At 37.9% G+C, this 23,071-nt stretch overlaps 1 long non-coding RNA gene across 1 annotated transcript; it reads left to right on the top strand.

Moving 5' to 3' along the window:
• Positions 1-892: 892 nt before the first annotated feature.
• On the top strand, positions 893-21,890 carry LOC122240566. Its single transcript, XR_006220346.1, has 2 exons — positions 893-978; positions 21,471-21,890. It is a non-coding gene; the product is annotated as an uncharacterized LOC122240566 (long non-coding RNA).
• Positions 21,891-23,071: the final 1,181 nt, after the last annotated feature.

The following is a 23,071-nucleotide window of genomic DNA, read 5'->3' as shown; positions in this document are numbered from 1 at the left end:
AAACCAAGAGTCAGACGCTTAACCGACTAAGCCATGCAGGCACCCCTTAATAACATTTTCTTTTCTCTAGCTTACTTTATTGTAAGAATACGGTATATAATATATATAAAATATGCATATATTTTTATGTATATATAATATATACAAAATATGTGTCTACCAACTTTATTTTTTTGATAAGGTTTCTGGCCAACAGTAGGCTATTAGTTTAAGTTTTGGGGGAGTCAAAAATTATACATGGATTTTTGACTGTGTGGGAGGTGGGTGCCCTTAACTCCTGTTGCTCTGGGGTTAACTATATATCTTAAAGTTTAAAAGCATAAGAAGTTAGTTGGTGAACTGTTACCTTTTACATTCCTTTTGTGTTTTGCTAAATAACTTTCTATAGTCATTTGCAGATTTATTTTAGTTATTTACAAACCCAATCCCATGGAGTGACTTTACAAATATTTGACTGCAATTTACAAGCAGGGTAAAATGGCTAATTCTGAAGACCTCTGAATAAATTAATCAGTCTCACATAGACTTAACTTTCCCTAAAATAGAAGCTAAAAGGCACTGGACATTTCAATAGAACATCTGCTTGAACCCCATAAAGAGCTCAGCCCTTATGATTAGCATTCCATTTAGTTTCAAAAACAGAGACTGTCTTTACTAGAAGAGCAAATGAACTCTGAAAGTTGGTATTTTTACTATTCAGTGATGCATTTTTGCACCCAAACTCAAATGTTAATATAAACAAGGAGCAAAATGGAATAATACAAGCTAGTGAGTTACTCATTTCCAGAAAAATCCCCTCTAAAATTTCCTTGCTAAAGGTGGGGTAGTGTCTTCTCTTTGAGTAATCTTTTCCTTGTCACATAGATACAACGATTGTTCTTTTCCAATAGGACATATATGGTCTTTCTTTTTCTGCGGCACAGACTATCAATTCACAAGCAGTGACTGGGACTGGATTTTTATTTCCCTCGGACTAAGGTGTGTATTTTTACTGTGGTTCATCCTTAATGAAGATAATGAACATGGAGGCTGTATCCAAGTTCAGAAGGTGGAGGGCAGTGGGGAAACCTACCTGGAATTATATAAGGGCTACTAGTCAATCGTCCACCTTTGCTTTTCTACATGAGGGTGAGATGCGTTACATCTCCTAAAAACCTCCACCACATTGCATTTTCTCCTTTTCTCTCCCCTTGCCCCTGAAATGACATTATGTGATTTCCTCTTGTATGCAAGTTAGTTAATAGCTGAGTTCAGTCAAAATCAATTTGTGAATAAGTAAACACCTCGTAATAAATAACACACTTTCAAAGCGCGTGTTTTTTTGGATTGATCTTACATCATCCAATAAGATCTGCCAATATCATTTTACATTAACTCCTGTCATGTTTAAATGCTTTTATAGGCTAATGGGGCGGTTTGTAATTCTACGATACCTATGCCATTTCTCAGATATATGGCACATAACAGATAAATAAGATGTCTGCGAAGGTATTTGTATCGAATGTTCACTGAGGGTTTCCTCTCTTACTGCCCTCACACACAGAAGCTACCCTGGGAGATGAATGTGCCAGGATAAGTTATCCGGGGCTCATAAAATCTTTTTCAGAAGATTGAAATAAAGTCAGTGCTTGCAGAAGACAAATCAATTGTGACATTTCTGAATAGAGTGCGATGCATTTAATTAGCAGCAGACATACTGGCAAATGCTGAATTACCCAATAAATCACTGAATGCTGGAACCCGTACAGAGCAGGGAATCAGCTGTCTTGTGAGATGTACAGCAAGTGATAATAGGGAGATCTGGCCATTTGTATTGTCACTTTGCTCCGTTGTCTGTTAATTTTTTTTTTGTGTTGACATTTGCACATGGAGCCCCTTTAATTATTTGAAACTATCCGCGAACCCTGTCCCCACCTACTCTGAGAATATTTTACAAATATTTGCATTTGCAAAGGACATTCGCTACTGTTGATGTGATATGGCAGATGTGGCATCTAAGGTCCTCGGTGGAGGGAGAATTCAGTGTAGCCAGAAATCCTCAGCACAGACGTTCTGAAGAAGCAACGAACAGGGTCATCGTATTACAGTTCATTGAAAATATTGGAGGTGTTACTTTAGTCATTTTTAAATCTCACGAAGGTATCTACCAGTTTAGGCAGAAAAATGACTTACTTTAATGTTTGACACCTTTGGTTTAAAAAAAAATTTTTTTTTTTAACCTGTAACTTAGACGCGTCTTCAGTCTACCTTTTTGAAATGCTACAGCTAAAAAGCATTGAGGCTTAAATCCAATGTTTTGGCTATGGAGAATCTGGGAAAAAAGATTGAAGATGAATTCTAAATGAGCGTTGCTGGCTCTGGAAGAAAAGGCAGAACATTCCCTCCCCCAACTGAGGGATATTTTATACATAAATTGATGGTTCTACTAGTGAGCCTTTTATTGACTAGCCTTCTACTATACAAACATTAAGGTAGCTTCTCATAGAAACACTACATCAGGTGTAAGATGCCTGTCCCACACCCACTCCACATGACCTCTCTGCCTCTGATACCGTATTAAATGTGACATTTCAACCTTTTGATGCTAGATAAGGCCAGGGATGCTACTGACTATGAAAATATGGGGGTGAAATATAAAGAAACAAGCATTCCTTTATTTATAATAGTCTTTCAAGCTAGAGTCTGATTTTCCTGGAGTGCAGCAACTTTAAAAAGACTAGCAAGACTTGCCTGAAGTCATGGAGGTCCAGCTTGTATTGCTATGGCTTCTAGTTACAATGTAGAGGAGTGGAGGAATCTTAGAATCACGTAGGGAGGTCCCACTCCTTTCCTCTACACCCCCCCCCCCCCGCCATTTTCCTAAAATGTGGATGGGAAAGGGACTTCCTTACCCCCAAGGAATCTATAGGGGTGGAGAGGCAGGCATAAATTAAACAATAAAATCCACAGGCATCCCGCAGTCTGCTGCACAGACACTACCCAAATCCTTCAGCACCCTGTACCTTTCTTCATTGTTCTCCTCATTACTGTGCATTGAGAAGATGACTTCCCAGCCCCAGCAGGCTGAATCTTGATTAGGTTAAGCCCAGGAGGCCACTGCCATTTCCTTTGCCAATAACTGGTTGAGGAAAGGGGATGTTACACAGTTTGACTGATGGGATGTTGGGGGAGTCTTTTGGACAGATTCCATTTGCTGTTATATAGAGGCATAGAAAGAGACATTTGGTCTTATATACAGGTGTAGAAAGAGACTTTATTTTTTATGTCTCTGAATGCATTTGAATGAAAAAAATTAGAGCTGATGTAATCATCTTTAGGAACAGGAACATAGTCTGAGGACTAAAGCTAACGCTTGAAGGATAGAGAGGTTAATAGGGTGACCAACCATCCCATTTGTCCAGGACTGAGGATGTTTCCAGGACTTTGAACTAAAACCAGGAAAGTCCCAGGCAAACTGGGACAAGTTTATCACCTCAGAAAAGACAAGATTAGGTCTTTGCTGCTATCATCTAACCACCAAGTTAGTCAACTATGCAAAAGACCTACTTCTGGACTTTAATGATTGTGATGAGTATCCTTATTGTTTATGCTATTCTGAGTTGCATTTTGTTTAATGCAGCTGAAAGTGTCGTCAATGACCAGTATAGAAGGAATTTTATTTTAAATGAAACTCAGCAAAAGATGGCCTTTTAAAAATGTGTTCTTCTTAATCCTAAACCTTTCACCTAAAGTCATTAACTAATTCATGGACCCGTTAAAATGAATGTAATAGGAATTAATAGTCAATTAATCATCAGCCAAATCATTTTGACTTCACATTTTATATGGCCATTCTTTGCTCTTACAGTATAGTGATTTCTTATAAATAATTATAAAACAGACCAACCATGTGCTATTGTTCAAACATCTTCAACATCAACAGCAATAAATGTCAAATGAACAGATAAGAATTCAAAAAGTGAAATATAGTATTGATTTGCATCTTCAAATGACCAGAACAGCAATATAGCAAGCAATGGCAAAAAAAAAGGGGGCCTTCATATTATCTTCTTAAATTTAATTTTTAATTTTTAAATAACTCTAGATTGGCTATTATTTTAATTGTCTAGAATTGTATTTCTCATTGTATGCTTCCAGGAAGAAGGGTTGCAGTAGCAGTCTGTCTCAAAGTCTAAGCAAAGCATGAGACAGAGATTTGTACACTGCAATTTGTTCCTCCTTGACTTTATCCCAAACACCATCGAGTATTTGTGTGGTGATTGTTGAGTACTGACCTTACGTGTGACCTCAGACAATCAATTCTGTCATCTATTTAAGCTCGAGAAGGATGGTAGAATTCTGCACCCATAGAATTGCTTCATCGTTTAGGTATCACGGAAGTAAAAACTCTGGAGAAAGCACCACAGATAATTGGACATTATAACAGTTGGCAATGGTATTTCTGATCTAGAGGGTTCTATCTCAGTGAGTGCGCAGGGGATCCATTTCCAGCCATCTCTCCGGTTAAAATGTGCTATGATATCACGCAGGAAATGAGGAAATGTTGTTGGCAATGGAATCATCAGCTCACTGACCGCACTCAGCTATTTGTTTTCCTTTGTCAGGGCTGGAGGGTGGCAGGTTTCAATGTCTGGTCAATTGAGGCATTGAATCAGTACAGGCGGGGCTAGTGACTGACAATCAGTCATGGTAGCCATCTGGGGGAAATCCTCAGCAGGCTTAAGAAGGTCTCACACTGGGTCAAAAGATACAAATTGCATTTTGTAATTTGTACAACTTGAAAGGATATTTCTCCTTTGAAAATGTTGAGAATATTTAAAGGAATCCAAAGTAAGCCCTTCTTCTGCCTCCATATTTTGCCTTTTCAAGCCAAATAAGAGAATCGACTAGTGAGAAAATCTGATTTCCAAACTAACAGATTATTTGGAATTGCTGCTTTGCAACTGAGTTTTGATTAAAGTCGTTCCTTGCCTTCAAATATTGTAGCTTTTTCTTGCAAAATGTTTCGCTGATAAAAAGGCATAGTCACAAAGGCTTGATTATATCCATTTGTCAGACTCAACTTACCCAGAGAAGCTTCACTCAGCCTAATTATTTTTAAGAATGGATCCATTAAGCAATCTGGTATGCCCCATAATAAGTAGAGGTTTCTATTTCTGTAAGAGAATTAGAAAATAAAAAGCAAATATCAAGTCAAATATTGCTTCAGGAAAGATTTACGAAAGGATCATATAAACCATTTATAATCTCCAAAGAAACTCAGAAGTATCCTAAATTTCCATCTAAACCAAGACTCTAGGACTTTCCTCTCACCCCTCTGCCTCCCTTGAAATGAGACAGTAGAACACAGAAACCTAGATTTGGAGCAAAGATTTTGTAATCCTACGGACTTGAAATTCAAAACCTGGGGTTGCCACTTGCCACAGTGACATGCATGTTTCAATTTGATAGTTTAAACTTTTAGAGCTTCAGCTTTTCTGATTTGAATATTGGGATCATAATATCTACTGCATAGGGTTTTCTCCAATTAGATGATGTAAAGCAATTAGCAGGGTGCGGGGTAGTTCTCAATAGATGGTATCATTGTAATTAGTGGTGATTCGGGTTTGTGTTGTTTCTAACTCCATGTGCAATTTCTTCACTTGACTTCATGTTGCCCTCTCAGGCCTGACACATTCATCAACCTGCTAATTTGTCAGACAGTCTCTTTCACCTAATATTTTTGGAATTCTTATTGTCACAGTCTTTCAGCCACGTACCTTAGCATCACCTTGGACTCTCTATTATTTATTTATTTTTGTTTTCATAGTTAGAAATTTTATTCTTCTTTACTGATACCTCTGATAAACAGATATACAAATGATCCTTCCCTCATACTATAAATTATTAACGATTATCAGACAGAAAAACAGAAGAAAAACAAAACCAGAGAATTTTCTTGCTTTTTTCTCCTCTGTGTTGTTTTAAAGGAATTAACTACTATATTAGTTTCCTAGGGCTACCTTAACAAATTACCCTAAGCCGGGTGGCTTAAAAAAAACCCAGAAACTTATTCTCTTATAATTCTACAGTCTAGAAGTCCAATGTCAAGGAGTTGACAGGGTTTCTTCCTTCTGAGGGCTCTGAAGGAGATTCTATTCCATGTCTCTTTTCTAGCTTCTGGTGATTGCTGACAATCTTTGCCATCCCTGGCTTGTATCTGTATCACTCCAATCGCTGCTTTCTCCTTTACATGGCCTTCTTTCCTGTGTGTCTCCTCTGTGTCTCTGTGCATCTTCAAATTTCCCTCTCCTTCTAAGGACACTAGTCATTGGATTTGGAGCCCACCCTAATCTAGGATGACCTCATCTTAACTTGGTGACATCTACAAAGAATCTATTTCCAAATAAGGTCACATTCTGAGCTTCTTGGTAGACATGAAATTTGGAGGGGGGACACAGTTCAGCCAGGTACAGCTCTAAATAAAAATTCATTTTTGAAAAAAGAGGAAATAAAGGAAGTTTGCACTTTCCTAAATAATCTGCCTTTAAAGCAGTCTTTTGTATTTTGTATTTGCCCACACACTCTCTCTCTCTTTTTATTCCATTCTTACCACCCTACATAAGGTTCTAGTGTATAAAACTAATATTTTTAAATGTGTAATCCAATTTTTGTTTCAGGTATAAAAATTTGACTCTAATTGGCCTGGGATAGCCATCTCCTGGTTGTGGGAGCTGGGGATTAGGATTTGTTACAGGTATAGAAATAATGTCAGCTTTTGACATTCAAAATATGTCTTTACAGCCAAGATAATTATCTTGTAAGCCTATCTATTTAGTTAAAAAGGAATTTAATCAATTCTTTTGGCACTAATCCCCCTACATTTTGGCATATAAATTGCTAAACCAGGGATTCAGGTCACAGAATACCCTGAAAATATATAGAAAATACCAATATTTGTGATTAATGCTTGGGCAGGCACTTGGAATTAGAAAGAAAGATGTATATAAAAACACTTCTGTTTCCTGGAATGTGGGAAGGAAATTGGGAGAGAAAAGGAGGAAAGTTAAATAAGAAGATAAAGATCAAAAACTCATCTTCTAGCTAAGATGAAAAGTGTATGAGGGGGCACCTTGGTGGTTCAGTTAGTTAAGCATCTGACTCTTGATTTCAGCTCAGGTCATGATCTCATGGTTTGTGAATTTGAGCCCTACATCAGGCTCTGCACTTCCAGCATTGAGCCTGCTTGGAATTCTCTCTCTCCTCTCTCTCTGTCCCTCTCTTGCTCTTGCTCTCTCTCTGTCTCTCAAAATAAATAAATAAACATTTTTAAAAAGTACATGACAGACCATTACTCCTGCCATAATAGAATAAGTAACTATAAAAGCTCTACATTTTATGGATAAAGAAATTGTGGTTTATATACACAATGGAGTACTACATGGCAATGAGAAAGAATGAAATATGGCCCTTTGTAGCAACGTGGATGGAACTGGAGAGTGTGATACTAAGTGAAATAAGCCATACAGGGAAAGACAGATACCATATGGTTTCACTCTTATGTGGATCCTGAGAAACTTAACAGAAACCCATGGGGGAGGGGAAGGAAAAAAAAAGAGGTTAGAGTGGGAGAGAGCCAAAGCATAAGAGACTCTTAAAAACTGAGAACAAACTGAGGGTTGATGGGGGGTGGGAGGGAGGGGAGGGTGGGTGATGGGTATTGAGGAGGGCACCTTTTGGGATGAGCACTGGGTGTTGTATGGAAACCAACTTGACAATAAATTTCATATATTGAAAAAAAAAAACAACCGGGAAATCATGGGAAAAAAAAAAAAAGCCCTACATTTTAAAGCTAGCAGAGAGCTATGGATGCAAAGAAATCTAAAGGAAATATGTTACAGAAAATGGCAAACCTTTCCCAAGTGAATAAAGCCAATTCCATCTCAGGGGCAAATTGTCATGTCTGAATATGGGCAGGACAATTATATATAGCAGGGTCTGCTATAGACAGAGGAACTTTCTGGGGTAAAGAGAGGCCAGCACAACTTTAAACCATCTGGGGACAGATTGGAATGTGGAGCTACCTGAAATTCCTGCTTACTTTTCTACATCTTTCTAGCATTTTGTTGAGCACAAATTGTTATGAGAAGCTAAAGGTGGAGATAGGAGGCAGAGAGAGATCAATACACACAGAGAAGATCTTGCCTTCAAAACATTTGAAACCAGAGGTGAATCAAAACTAACTAATGGGGAAACTCAGCTTCAAACCAGTGTTGTTCCTTTTTGGATCAAAGAAATCAGTTACTCACACTAGTTGCCAGGCATAAGAAAATGTATTTCCTCTCTGAGAGAAAACACTACGTATTCCAGTTTCGACAGTTCTGTAATCAGAATACTGGGCATACAGAAAAAAAAAACCAATATGAGACACGCAAATGATTATGAGAAAATTACCAAGAGGAAAAATAGTTAAAAGAAGCTGACCCATGGATGACTCGGATATTGGAACAAACAGGTTAAAGACTTCAACAATTCTGATTCTTTTAAAGAAAATATACGAAAAGAAAGGAAAAATCAATGAAAAGATGGAGAATTTTAAAAGAACAATGAAATGCTATGAACTAACCAAATTGATACTCTAGGACCAAAAAATGCAATATCTGAAATTAGAAATTCACTGGATGGGCTTCATGGCCAAACTGGACACAACAAAAGAAAGGACTAGTAATGTGAAGATGAATAGAACTGAAGAGGGGGTGAAAAAAATGGAGAAAAAATAACATTTATGACATGAAGAACAATAACAAATGGTCTAATAATTGTGATAGGGATCTCCTGAAGGAGATGAAAGAGAAAATAAGGCAGATAAATGTTTCAAGAGAGAATGGCTGAAAATTTTCCAAAATTGATGATAAATATCAACTTACAGATTCAAGAAGCTTATCAAACTCTAATACGGAAAAATATAAGAAAAGCTGCACCCTGGCACATCTTGGTCAAATTGTTAAAAAGCAAAGCATAAGAGAAAATCTTAAAAGCAGCCGAAGAATAAAAAACGCATTATATTCAGGGAACAACAAATAAATGAGATTGACTTCTCATCAGAAACAATGGAAGCCAGAAAACAATGGCATGACTTTTTTAGAGTACTGAGTAAAAAATATGCTCACCTAGAGTTCTTTACTAGGTAAAAATAAACTTTAAAATGAAGCTAACATAGAGGTGTTTTCAGACAAACATAAGTTGAGATAATCTAATAAGAACTAATGCAGAAAAATTGTCACGCTAAAGGAGAAATATTCCCAAATTGAAGAATAGATCTACAGAAATGAATGAAAAGTAATGTAAGAAGTAATTTAAAAAAAATTTATTTATTTTTGAGAGAGAGAGACAGAGACAGAGAGAGCAGGGAAGGGGCAGAGAGAGAGGGAGACAGAGAATCTAAAGCAGGCTCCAGGCTCTGAGCTGTCAGCATAGAGCCCAGTGCGGGACTCAAACTCACAGACCGCGAGATCATGATCTGAGCTGAAGGTGGATGCTTAACTGACCAAGCCACCCAGGTGCCCTATAAGAAGTAATTTTAAAGGATTTTGAATATTTTGTACTGATGTACTTTATTGCATATGTAAAAGGAAAATACATGATAGAAGTAGCACAAAGGATAGGAGGGTTTAGTGAAATTATATTTGTAAGTTTCCTTAAATGAAACGATAGAGTAACTCAAGGTAAACTTACAATGTCATATGCATATAATGTTAAGAGTAAGCAGTGAGTAAAATGCAGAAGCATATAGTTAAAAAGAAAACTAAAAGGAAAAACTAAAATTTTTATTTAAAGGAAGGCAGAGAAGTTTGAACAAAGGAACAAAGAACAGAGGGTCAACTAGAAAATCGCAAGATCATAGACTTACGTCATCGTATCAGCAATTGCATTAGGTGCAAAAGGAATGATTACTCTGTTGTCAGTTTCTGTTAGTCTGAATAATAAAACAAGATCCAACCATGTCCTGCTTATAAGAGACACACTTTAGGTATAAGGACACTGAGAGGTTGAAAGTAAAATGGTTTAGGGATGCCTGGGTGGCTCAGTTGGTTAAGTGTCTGACCCTTGATTTCGGCTTAGGTTGTGATTTCGGCTCACAGTTTGCGAGTTTGAGCCCCGCATCGGTTCCGTGCGGACAGTGTGGAGGCTGCTTGGGATTCTCTCTCTCTCCTTCTCTCTCTGCCCTCCCCAACTCAAAATAAATAAATATAGTTTTAAAAAAAGAAAGTAAAATGATTTAAAAAGTTGTACTATTCAAACACTATAAAAAAGCTGATATGGCTACATTAATATCAGACAATAGAATTCAAGACAAGGAGCCTTATTGGAAGTCAAGAAGGACATTTCAAAATGATAAAAGGGTAGTGTCATTAAAAAACCAATAAAAACCTTAAATGAGTTTGCATCTAATAATGTAGCTTTAAAAATCTCTGCTGTCTTATGAGAGAGATCAGTAGCATTTGACATGAATGATCACACATTCCTCCCTGATAGCTTCTTCACATAGCTTCCAGAACACACATTCTCATGGTTTTTCAGAGGTTAATACTGCTTACTCATTAATAATTCTTCAGTACCTTTTCGTCAACATCTCTTCTCTCATATTCCTGCATGTAGACATGTCTTAGGGTTCAGTCCATATTCCTCTTCTTTTCTGGGTCTTCATTGATGTTCTCATCCTCTGTAACAGTTTTAAATATCACTACACTAACAACTACCAAATATTATATCTACGGCCCAAATTTCTCTCTCAAATTCTAGATTTGTACATCCAAATGCCTATTCAAATCTCTACTCAAGTTGTGATCGCCTTAAACTCAACTTGGCCAAAACTAAACTGTAATTATTCAATCTTCCTATTAATTGAAGGCAAGTGTATTCTTTCACTTGCTAAATCCACAATCCTTGGGATTATGAGAGATTCCTAACTCTATTTCACATCTCACATCTAATCTCTAAGGACTTCCTGTTGACTCTACCTTCAAAATACACTCAGAATCTAACTACTTCTTACAATCTCCATTGCTATTACTCCTGGGTTTCTGCCTTAGGGTGCTAACTGAAGTTCATATTTACACACCACTACACAGAATTTTTTCAACATAGCAGTTGGAATGGTCTTTTTTTTTTTTTTAAGGAATGAGATTCATATTTTTTTATTTGGATGAAGCTAACATAAACTAACCATTTTAATGTGTAAAAGTCAGTGCCATTTGGTACATTCACGATGTTCTGTAACTACCACCTTTATTAAGTTAAAACATTTCTGTCATCTCCCCAGAAAACCCCACACCCATTAAGTAGTTACTCTCCAATCCCTGTTCTTCCTACCCCCTTGCCGACCACCAGTTGCTTTCTGTCTCTATGGTTTTACCTGTTCTGGATATTTTATATGAAAGGAATCATATGATATGTGACCTTTTGTGACTTTTTTCACTTATACTGTTTACAAGTTTCAACCAGGTGTAGCATGTATCAACACCTCATTTCTTTTTATGGTTGAATAATACCTCATTGTACGCATCACATTTTATTTATCTCTTTGTCCAATGATGGACGTTTGGTTTGTATCCGGCATTTGGCTACTGTGAATATTGCTGCTATGAGTGTTTGTATACAAGTATTGGTTTGAGTGCCTCTTTTTACCTGTTTTAAAATTTTGAAACAAGTACAAACTTACAGAAATGTTTAAGAACAGTACAAAAAACTATTTATTTTCCTGAATCATTTAAAAGTATGTTGCTGTCCTTATGCCCCAACTTCTTCTAATACCTTAGCAAATATTTCCTACGAACAAGGATATTCTCGTAAGTAACCATAACACAACCACTGGGATTGATATATTACTACCATAATGTCCTCAGACCTCACTCACATTTTGCCAGTTGTCTTAATAATGTCCTTTATGGCAAAAGGATTCAGTGCAGAATCATGTTCAGTGTTTTGTTGTCATGCCTTTTTCAGAGTCTTTAGTCTGAAATTGTTCCTTTGTCTTTCATATAAAACTTTTGAAGATCATTTCTAGGAAGTCGCTCAGTTTGGAGGGTCTGGTGTTTCCTCATGATCAGATTCAGATTATACATCTTAGTCAAGGATTACATAGAAATGGTGCTATATCTTCTCAGATGCTACATGATTTTGATTGCTGGTAGTGAGTACTCTTTTCCTATTTCTAATTATCAAGAATTTTGCAAAGAAGAAGTGCTGTGAAACTGTGTAAATATTTCATTTATCATCAAACTTTATAGTTATTCATTTAATATGTATGGATTTAAGATTTCCTATTTTATTTAATGAGTTATATTATCATACTCACATTACCACATATCTGGCCCCTACAAATATGGAAACCCTTTCAAGCTAATTTCGGTGTTGTTTTAACATATTCTTTTAATACCTTTTGTGGTTTCTAGTACAAGGAGATATCCCAGACTCAGCGTGTGTATTGCTTGCTCTGGGGTTGGAATCAGCTACTTTTCCAAGGAGCGCTTATAGTGAAATACAGCATTTAGAGGCCATGATCCTAATGCTAACAGTGCTCATTGCTATTGGGGTATCATTGTTCCCAGTGCTCTCAATGAACAGAGTTAGGGAGTGTGTGTGTGCATGTAAGTGTGTGTGCATGTAAGTGTGTATATACACATATAGCACATCTAGATTATTTTCATGAGTTTATATGGCCACATATATACATATATACACATAATATACCATATATAAAATATACATATATATGTATATATATGTGTGTATATATATATAAACATGAGTTGTATTTTTTTGACCAATTACCTGCCAACACCACAGGGTTTACTCTAATCTTTCTCCCCTTCATATTTATAACTCCCTTCTGTAACCACGAGAAACTTGGATCCATTATTTCTAATATATTTCGCTATTTGTAACCACTATTCCATCTGCACCACCATCCGCTCCCTTGCGTAGACACCCTCCTCACCCAACTTGGGCTGTAACAGCACTTTCTGGGCTGCACCCCACGCCTCCCACACACAGATGCTCTGATTCCCACAGCAGACCACCTCCCTGTAGAAGTGCCTTCTACAGACCCTCAGACACTGATCCTTCATATTGGGTCTCCCATGTGGTGGTTCTCCTTATCCCGCTTGGACCCCAGTACCCTGTGCCAGTTCTCCACATAGATGCCCTCCCTACAATGCTTGATCTCTGACATCCTGTGCTGGGCAGGCTTCCTATGTGGTTGCCTTTTGCACTTCACTTGGTCTCTGACACCCATTCTGGGTCATCATGACCCTGTCTCTCTATTCAGCTGGCATAAATGCCTACCTTGCTTTGTGCTACCTGATGACTTTGGACTAAATGTTTAGGAAGAGAGGGAAAGAAGAAGAAAAGAATGATTCTTTTTAAAAATGTTTATTTATATTTGAGAGAGAGACACACACAACAGAGTGTGAGCGGGCGGCAGGGCGTGCAGAGAGAGAGAGGGAGACACAGAATCTGAAGCAGGCTCCAGGTTCTGAGTTGTCATCATAGAGCCTGATGTGGGGCTCAAACTCACAAGCTGTGTGATCGTGACCTGAGCCAAAGACAGAGGCTCAACCAACTGAGCCACTCAGGCACCCCAAGAATGATTCTTTTAAAATCCAATTCTGACTAAAATGGGTATACAGTTTGCATTGCCTTTACCAGTTTATGAGGCATCTAATTTCTCCACAGCCTCCTAAAATGCTTCCTGTCCCATTCAGAGAGAAAGCCAAAGTCCTCATTATAATATTCTAAGTCCTACTTACTGTTTCTTTTTACTCTGTTTCTTCAACTCTATCTAACTTCCCTCAACCCACTTCATACTCTAATTTTCCTTCAGACAACTCATTTCCTTGCTACTCCTCAAATATATAAGGCAAGCTACTGATTCAGGATTCTTTATTGTGGCTGTTTCCTCTATTTCAAACATTCCTCCCCCAGATTCTCCTATAAATATCTGTGCAAATCTCGTCTTCTTAGTGAGGTCTGACCTGATGTATTTGTTTGCTTGGGCTGCCATAACAAGATACCACAGGCCGAGTGGTTTCAGCAACAGAACTATTTTCTCTCAGTTCTGGAGACTGGAAATCCAAGATCAAGATGTCAGCAGGTTTCATTTCTTCTTGGCTTATAGATGGCCACTTTTTACTGTGTCCTCATGTGGTCTTTTCTCTGCACATGCACATCCCTGGTGCCTCTCTGTGTGTCCTAATCTTCCCATTTTATAAGGATACCAATCAGATTGGATTAGGGTCTACCTTAAGGACCTCATTTAAAATTTTTTATCTAAAGTCTCTGTCTCCAAATATAGTCACATTCTAAGGTATTAGGTGTTAGAGTTTCAACATATGAATCTTGAGATGACACAATTCAGTCCACAACACCTGACCACCAGATGTAATATTGAAATTTACACCAACCTGGTACTTCCAATTCCCCTTGCATTGTACATTTTTATTTCCAGAGTTCTGATCACTTTCTATCAAGGTATATAACTTGATCTATGCCTGTATATTTTTTATGATCTGTCTTCTCCAATTGGAATGTAAATTCTACAAAGCACTACAACAGTGCTTAGTGCATAGGAAGCAATCCACGCATAGTGTTGAATGAATAAAGTTTATCCATGTAGTATTGATGAACATTTGGGTCATTTCCAGCTTAATGCTGTTAAAAACAATGCGCTAAAATCATTTTGCACATGACACACATGTATAACACATGGTAGATAATATAGAAAGATATAGATATAGATATAGATATAGATATAGATATAGATATACATTCTATACAATATATGCTAAGAGACATTGGGTATGCATTTATTGCTGAGTCATAGGGTATGCATATTATATTAGTTTCCTGTGGTTGCCATAACAAAGTACAACACATTAGGTAATTTAAGGCAACAGAAATTTATTCTTTCACAGTCTGGAGGCTAGAAATCTGAAATCAAGATGTTAGCAAGGCCGTGCTCCCCCTAAAGGCTCTACAGAAGGATCCTTTCTTGCCCCTTCTAGCTTCTGGTGGTAGTCAGAAACCTTTGGCTTGTGGCAGCATAACATTCTGTTTCCATTTTCACATGACCTTCCCTGTGTGCCTGTGTCCCTGCCCCTTCTCTAGCCCCTCTCTCCTTACTCTTACATAGATATCAGTCATTGAATTAGGGCCATTCTAATCCTGTATGACCTCAACTTAATTACGTTTGCAAAGACACTATTTCTGAATAACCTCACGCTCACAAATACCCAAGGTTAGGATTTGAACATAACTTTTTAGGGTACACAATTCAACCCATAATATGTATTTATCTACTCTTAGTAGATAATGCCAAAATATTTTCCAAAATGGTTGTGCCAGTGAACACTGCCACCATGGTATTTGAGAGACTGCATTCCTCCATACCTTCTCTGATATTTATTACTGTCAGACAACTTACTTTTAGCTAATTTGTTGATTGGGGTAATAACTCATTGATGGTTTCATTTGAGAATTAGCCTGCCAAGTTTCACAGAATAATTTCTGTATTTGGATTTTGATTGAATTGTAGGTATAAAACAGTTTGGCAGTAATATCTTTATGGTATTGTCGCCAAATCCATGAATATGGTATATTATGCCATTTATCTGGTCATCTTTAATGTCACTCAATAAAGTTTTATGTTTCCCCATTAAAAAAATAACTAAAGTCCAAATTCTTTCTAGTCTAGTGTAGGTTCTGACAAAGCAGGCAGAGCTGCCTTATGTCAACCTGGACTCTGTCCACAGCACACTAAACTAGGTGGCATGACATATTAGACAGAGGGAGGATCTGAGAGTCAGTGTCCTCATGCTTTCCATAGTCTGTCCAGAGCCATTCTCAGCTTTGGCCTGGTTAAACTCTGATCAGAAAGCCATGGCTGCCACTGGGTACTGCATGGTAGGAAGAGGGGCTGGCAGCAGAGGTTAGGGACACATCAGTAGGCAGGTAGACTGGTAGATGGTTGACTGACACTGTTTGTGGCTGGAGTAAGTAAAAAATGAGGCCAGGTGAGCTGGGGTGTCTTCCCAGGTTCTAGGCACACTGAGAGAGACCAAATTACAAGGTGCATAAAAGGCAGGTTGCAGATGCAAGTCAAGCTGGGGAAGTACCATATTAGGAAAAAGACTGGCCCTTAAGTCAGTGGATGCAGGCCAGTGCCCACTCCAGGACCAACACAAAGCTCTTCCCCTCCTCCCCAATTCCACAGGGACACAGAAATCACCCTCCTCCCTCCATACACCTGAACAACATCTTAGAAAAGAAGGGGAGATGGAAATAATCTTAGAGGCTGAGTGCCATTGTCCGAGAGATATTCAGCGAGAGATGTAAGGACTGTGTAGATGGTTAGATAGAACTGTGTTTTAAATCAGACTCGACATTTAGTTTATCTTTGCTCCACGGATAGCTGTGCCAGTATAAAAAGGCTGAGTTAAAGACCAAATTTAGGGGTACACTTTCTCTGCATAAAAGAGTTATGATAAGAGTTTGAAAAGTGAAGCCTCACAATGGACTCTTCCCACTTTCTGCCTCTTCTGCTACTACCCCCTTCTGCATATGGGTAATTTTTTAAACATTTGCTTATTCTCTTGCTCCCTATGCATCAGGTGCAGTCATTCAGTGCTCTCCATGGTGCTGCCCTAGCCTACATATTTAAGCGTGGTCCCCACAACCTTGTAGCATACCTTTAATCCGTATACAGTCAGCACCCCTCTCCCCCTACCAACCTATGTCCCCAAATGGTTCAAGTTGCTGTTTCTCTCCAAATCTATGGTCATAATGTTCTTTTTGCTAAGGATACTCTTCCTCCTTTTTTGTTCAAGCCCTCTGACCCCATTTGTGGTCAAGTTTAAACCCAAAAGTCCTTTCCAACTAGTATAATTTGTTCTAAAGCACCTTATTGTAAATGTTATATTTTCCCCTAATTATTTGATGTGTATCAGCCTATCTTATGTTTTGGGAAACTCCCTTATACAATTTTGTATTTCTCCATTATAGTTACCATGGCAGCAGGATATAGTATAGATATTCAACATGAAGCTGATGATGGTCTAGACTATTTAAAAAGTAGAGGAGAAAAAAAAAATAGGACCTTTACTTTCAATTATAGGTTGCAGTTATACGTTTTAATTGTTCCATTGTTGTTGACCTTAACTTAGACTGATGTAATTGCTTTCACTCACTTGGGACTTGTTTTCACACACACAATATATATATATATATATATATATATATATATATATATATGTGCCTAGGTAGTAAGAAAAATGTCCTTAATTTACCCCTCCTTAGTCTAATAGTATTTAGAAGGAATGTGAATATTGTTATCATTTACTGCATATCACTTCGCTCCTCTAGGTGTGTGCCTCATTTAGCAGATGAGGAAACCGGGGTTTTGATTGGTTATTTGTCTAGTCACACCATGAGCTAAGTGTTCAGGAATAGGGATTAGAACATGGGTTGGATAACTCTGAAGCCTAACCTACATAGCCCCCTCTATAATGAAATGAAATTGAGAGCTTAAGAATTAGAATCAGACAGAGCCAACTGAGCCAAAGATTTATGAAACTGGAGAGAAGGTGAAGGGTGGGAGTTGGGACAGTTGAAAAAAACTTTCATTTGCTGTACTGTTTATTCCTGCACCTTTGCTGGCTATGAAGCTATGGTGTGCCTTTTGGAGGCACAAAGTAGTCTTTTGAGAAACTCTTCCAGAAGCTCGTAAGTCTTCTAAGTCTTCTAACTCTAAGTCTCCCCAGAGTCCTCGTGACACAAGGGGGAATACTCTAATTTTAATTTAAGAGATAGTGAGACTGAAAGACAAAGGAATGCAATGATTTTGCAATATACTATCTCATGGTGAAGGCTAAAATGAGAAATAAGAAGCAACCCGATAACGTTCCCTACCACTGTGAGTCCAAGAAACCATTGTTCCGCCTGCTGAAGCTGAGGATTCCTATCAGGTCCTTACTTCAAACTAGTGTGATATCACCAGCTCTTTGCTAACTGATAAAGTTAAAAAAGTAAATAAATAAATAAATCAGGGGTATACTTGTGTATAACTGTTTGGGACCATGAAAGTACATTCAGAAACATATCAAAACAATCATAACATAAGTGGCTCTCTATGACGCAAGAGAATGGGAGAAACGAAATGCCACGCTTACCTGCCCATGCTTTTTACTGTGCTAGGGTTCACATTAATTATTGTGCATGCTCAGTGTAAGAAGGTTAAAGACTATGAAGAATGTGAAGCAAATATGATGCTGCTAAAGTGGTAGTGGCTTGATTTTTTTAAAGAGGAGCCTGGCGTTTCCCTCCTGGCATTGTGCAAATCTAGGGATTCCATGCAGCCAGCTCATTCAATGTTCCTGACTTAGACATCTGTGCAATTCATGCCTCCTGAGCCTCCAGAGCCACACATCAGGCAGGAGTGAGTATGTACTGCCTGCTCATGAGAAGATCACTCATCTGGGGAGGGGGCAGCACTCAGTAACTTGTAGGAATTGAAGATCTCATAGAAACCTAGAATCTTCACTTTGGATACCAGAAAGATGTAAGATACTAATAGTTTATACTGAGTTGTTAGATTGTAGGTGTTCAATTACTATTACATGTACTTACATATAATATTGTGATATTCATAGCAGGTACTACAAATACAGGGTGCTACACTAATATATACTTTTTAAACTTTGTCTCTGCTGAGCAATTATTTTGATCCCTTCCATGACTTCTATTCAGAAGCAGATTGCAGGTCCATTACAAAATGGGGTAGTACTAGGGCAAACACAGGAGGCAATTTCAGAAAATAGGAATCTAAATTTGTAACTTCCAAGAGACAGGAAATAGAAGTCATCTTCTCACTGACTTAAACAGGAGAGAGAGTGAAATAAAGACACACACCAACTCATTCATGCATTTATTCATTCATGCAACATATATGCACTGAGAACCCACTCAGCTCCACATGCTGAAGCTACCAAGATGAGGTAGATGACCGATTCCTGCCCCCACGAGGTCTAGTGAGGCTGGGGCAATCTTGACAACACACCATGTAGCCCACTAAAGATGTGTATGACTCATTTGAGCAACACGTGGAGTAGGCACTGTGGTTATACCTGGAATGGGGAATTGGCAATTCTTAAACTGAACTGGTCATCTACACTTCAAGTATCTCACCCACATTTCACAAGCAAAGGAAGGATTCCTATGTAATCCTACCTTTTGGATAGACCTCCTCCATCTCCTATAAAGGAGTTCACAATTTTAGAATAAAATGTTCCCTGTAACTTTTTTTTTAATGTTAGAGATTTGGGCAAAACTCAGGGCCAATGTTCACTTTGCTATGTTTTGATTTCTGTGCCTTGGCAAAGCAAGGGATTTTTGTGGGTGAAAATTCCTCTGAATATTTTTTTCTGGATGAGACATGCCACCTACACTATCCTTCCCTAATCATCACACTCTCCTATTAATTTTTACTTTGAAGTTCTTAATGTGTATGAATACATTTTCTCCATTTAGGTATGAACTTATTTATCCTATCCTCCATTATTTGTGATAGCATTACATCATACATCCATAGCTTTAAAATACCCATTCCTTTCAAATGCAATTTGAATTCACTAGTATAAATATTTTGGCATAGGGAAGGCATTTTTAACAAGAGGGTGGCATTTAAACTATTTTATGAAGATGGCATGAGCCCAGAAAGCTTGTTGGAATTTACAAATAATCTTTTGATTTATATTTTACTTTGTAAACCAGGACCAGGAGAACCACTAATTAGAACCATGACTCAAAGCTATAAGGAGTACTTATTGATTCAGATCATGGAAAGACTGGAATGATCAAAAGCAAACATCCATCTCCCTCTTCATCCAGAGTTCAGGGGGTTAAGTGCTATTCGTCTCAAATCCTTGGCATTAACTCCATCTTTGTAACAGAGAAGACAATTAACATCTCTGTCTAGTCACAGTTAGGATGTAGTATATTAATTAGCAAAATCATTCAATTAACAGCACTCAGTGAAATACACCACTTGTTTCTCACCTTTACTCATCTGTTTGAACACACAAACAATAGTCACATTGAAGAAAGTGTCTAAAGCCCTAGAATGTGTACCTACTAATGTTTCAACTGCACTAAGAATATGTGGCCTGGTATTTAAAGCAAGGGCTGGTAGGGGGTGTGTGTAGGCATAATCTATGTAGACATGATCTATTCACTCTTTACTAATTATATCACACAATTGTAAACTTGTACCCACAAATAAGCATATATAGAAATGTCTTCTCCTTTTATACATTTCTGAGGCTCAAAAAAGTTAAGTAACTTCCTCAGGACACATAGCTATAGTTAGTAGTAAAGCTCAACTTTTAACCTAGGATGGGGTGTCTTCAGAATCTGGAATTTTTCTCTTACTGCTATGCTAGATGGCTTCCCAGGAATGCATAAAAGTCACAGAATAATCAGAGATGTGGTTAAATATTTATGTACAGGGTTAGTCATCTTAGCATTACTTCAAGTAGTGAAAAATTAGAAATCTCATAAATGTCCGACAGTTGAAAATGGCAAATGATTTATGGTACAAGAGAATATTATTACCACATTAAAAATCATGTTTTTCAAAAACAGCCATTTGAAGATACTTGTTGTACAATGCAAAGCAGAGAAATCAAAACAGGTTACAAGTCAACAGCAGCATTATGAGTCTATTTTCTTAAAAAAATGCACATAAAAAATGCATAGGGAAAAAAAAAACAAGACTAGAAGTAAATAGACCAAAACATATTCAGATATTATTTCTGTTTCTTGATTTGAAATAATGAGTGATTTTAATTCTGTATACTTTTCTGTATTTTAAAAATTATCTACAATGATCATATATTAGTTTTATGATTAGATGATGGTAAATTACATGATCTAAAAGAAATGTACAAGTAACTCTTTAGCTTACTGAAATCCTTTCTTTAACTCATTCGGCAAAGGGGTGCCTAGATGGCTCAGTCAGTGGAACGTCCAACTCTTGATTTCAACCCATGATCCCAGGGTTGTGAGTTTGAGCCCCGCATCAGGCTCTGCCCTGGGCATGGAGCCTGCTTAAGATTCTCTGTCCCTCTCCCTATCCTTCTGCCCCTTCCCTGCTCTCCCTCTTCCTTAAGAAAAAAACAAAACTAAAACTAAAACAAACAAAAACAAAACAAAAACCCATTCAGCAGATATTTACTGAGTCTCTACCATCTTCCCTGTTCTATGACTCAAGACAGGGTACAGAATTGTAATACATGGGCTCTGCCTTCAAGGATCTTCCAGTCCAGTTAAGAAATAGAGAAGGGCATACATGTTGAGTATGAAAATACATGCACTAAATATATACTCAACATATCCTATGTTCTGTTCTGAGTTAATCATATACTCTTTTATTCCAGACCACTGTTCTGTGAAGCTGATGTTTTGATTCTCCTTTTACTTAAGAACTGAGGTACAGAGAAAGCTGCCTGAAGTAATGGTGGGCTGGCATTCGGAGTCCTGGCATTTGGAGTCCTGGCCGAGTGGCTCCCAAATGTCTGCTATTCCAACTGCTCGTGTGGCTTCTCGGGCTGAGATTCTGGAGCCCAGAGAGATTTATCTTCTGGTGAAACTACAATCGCAGTTTAAATGGAGAGATTGATCAACTTTGACAAGTTTAATGAACTGATCCCTACTCCCCAACCGTGGCCCCTATAGCATTAACTGAGTCGACAGTTGTTTTATTGTCACCTGAAAGCCAGAGATGGATAGGAAATGAGTGAGTAGGTGTGTGTGTCTCCTCTACAACCTCTATAGAATGACCATGGGATTATATTTAATCATTGGCTTGTGCATTTATTCAATCAATATGTATCTTCCACCTTGTGGATAGCAACAACTGGGAATGCTACTGGGGATACAACATATATAAGATGGAGTTACTACCCTCTAGATGCTCACAGAGTGGGTGATCTTCTAAACAATTAGTTATACAGTGTATGTGAGAAGTGCTATGACAGAAGGGTATAGATGGGCTGAGACCCCACCAAGAAGGAGGCCACTAACTCTTCCTGGGGCAATCACCTCTATTAGAAGCTCCTTGAGAGTAGCAGCTCAGTTTATTTACTCACCTATCTTTGGAACACTCAGTTCCACATCACAACAGAAACTCAGCAAATGTGTGTTAAACTATTGAAGTTGAGGAAGATAAGAGTCAAGGAAGGTCATCATTTACATTTACATAACCACTCTAAGCACTTTCCCCTTGGTGAGTTTCCATTTCCCCACACTGCCATCAGTCCACGTCTTCTGAAGATAAGACAACTCAAGAATAGCATCAGGAGACCCAAAAGAACAATGACTTTTTCTTCTCTCTTAATCTCACATCAGTCACAGAAGCAGGGAACGTGTAAGTGTTATGGTCTTTCACCCTACTCTATCTGGATCCATGGATATCATGACCTTTTCTATGTTCTATAAACCTACATTACCATTCTCCCAGTTAAATTACACACTTACTTTGCTCCAGCCCACTCGGTGTTGGCACTCAATCTTAGGCATGTCATTGAGGTTCCCACTCTGAGCCTTTGCTCAAATCATTTTTATTACAAATGCCCTCTTCTTTCCCTTCTCTCACTCTTATCCATGATATCCACTTTGCTGTCAAATTTTAAAATGCCTATAGTGCTTGACCCACTGCTAAGAATTTACCTTAATAATTTACTTCCAAAAGTTTGTCAACATACTTACATCTATTACAGAAGCTTTGCCTGTAAACTAGAAAATCTGGAAATAGCTGAAGTACCACCCACTGAAAAGAGTTAAAATAAATTAGGAACCATCATGGTGAAGGTATTGTGCAGTCACCAAGGATTGCCATTTTGTCGCCTTGTGTATTTTAAATTGAATTATCTTAACTCTCTCAGGCCTGATTTGTACTGTGTAGATCCACCCCCCTCCTTTATCTCTGAATTCTTCCACTGACTACCCTTTAGCTACATTAGCTTTCTTTTTTTTTCCT

This window comes from Panthera tigris, chromosome B4 (genome assembly GCF_018350195.1).
Source record: "Panthera tigris isolate Pti1 chromosome B4, P.tigris_Pti1_mat1.1, whole genome shotgun sequence".
Lineage (NCBI taxonomy): Eukaryota > Metazoa > Chordata > Mammalia > Carnivora > Felidae > Panthera > Panthera tigris.
The sequence above is the reverse complement of the archived record's forward strand: the minus strand, read 5'-3'. Positions and strand labels throughout refer to the sequence as shown.